The sequence below is a fragment of the Penaeus japonicus genome, unplaced genomic scaffold, assembly GCF_977035675.1.
Source record: "Penaeus japonicus unplaced genomic scaffold, GWHDUDI00000001_assembly GWHDUDI00000009, whole genome shotgun sequence".
Classification (NCBI taxonomy): domain Eukaryota; kingdom Metazoa; phylum Arthropoda; class Malacostraca; order Decapoda; family Penaeidae; genus Penaeus; species Penaeus japonicus.
The window spans coordinates 14,415,908-14,417,348 of NW_028234411.1; positions in this window are offsets into that span (position 1 = coordinate 14,415,908).

The following is a 1,441-nucleotide window of genomic DNA, read 5'->3' on the forward strand; positions in this document are numbered from 1 at the left end:
ACGTAATGTTGGGTCCAGCATTACATAAATATGCTCTGTTTTATTCAAGAAAGGGCATGGATTGTTTGTGCAGAGCAAACTAACGTTGTGGATACTCCTTTTTGTTGCAATTGCAATCGAGTCCTGGGTGTTTATGATGATGTATAAAATAATGCCCTAGAGTTATCACAATTGAAACAAGATATATTGTGAAGAATTACGATACCACACTATGAGGTTTTCCGCATTATCAGCCTTGTGATTATGATTTTTATTACTATCACTGTTATTAAAGTTATTATTGTTATTAATCATTTTTATTATAATTGTTATTAATGTTATTATCCTTATTGTTGTTATAACACTTATCATTATTATTCATTAACATTATTATTATCCTAATCATTATCATTATTATCATTATTAAAAATTATTATAAATTATTATCATTATTATAAATATTACTACTGTCATTATAATCCTCATTATCATCATTATTATCATAATTATTGTTACTATTATTACCATCATTGTTATGATTATCATAATCATTATGATTATGATTATCATATTAATCACCATTATCACAATCATATAATTTTGTTCATTATCACTGCCATTATCATCATTATAAAGTCGTTCCACAATCGTTTTCTTCAGTAGGCCAGCATTCTTCCCTGTAAAAAGGAAGGGGAACTCAGAGCACTTCCAGTCTTAATTTCAGAATCAATAGCAATGCTTTGTTAGATTATATTTATGGAATCCTTAACGCGATTTAGCTACGTTGATTCTTCGTGGTCACTTCTGCAGTACTCTCTTTTGTAATTCTTCAGGTACCGATATACGTTTGTCTGTTTAATCATCCTTGTTGCCGTTTCTCCTGTATTCTTGAATGTTACTGGTTTTCGGTGACGACACTCCATCACTGGTTCAATGGGGATATGTCATTTTTCTGTTGAGAATATGGTTTGCATATCTCTGGACGTATGGGCATAATTTTAAACAGGTTGATTCCCGGGTTTATGCCGTTTTGTGCCCTTCTTTCTACTGGATATACTGACTTGTTGATATGATTATCAAAAATATAATGAACCAGATTTGACGTATTTCAAAAAATTTGTTTCCTGAGTGCCGGATTTATGAGTGGGTGTTAGTGGAGAAGCTCCCCGATCTGTAGGTCCTTTGGTTAGGGTCAAAATGGGACCTGAAGGATGCTTAAGTCATCTCCCGGGAAGTGTACCTCCTTACCTCACGAGTCAGATGCTTCTCTTTCTTCTTTCGAAATGTCACCTTAGCTATGATGACGTGGAGGCTGCGACTATTATGAACTGACAAGGTTTATGGAGACGTGATGAGATAAGTAACAGTCAGTACAGAGCTAGCGCAGACGACGGGCAGGAACGAGAGTGGCTTCAAGGTATCTGCAAAGCGATAAGAAAGTTCCCTTGTGTTGGTATTGTCT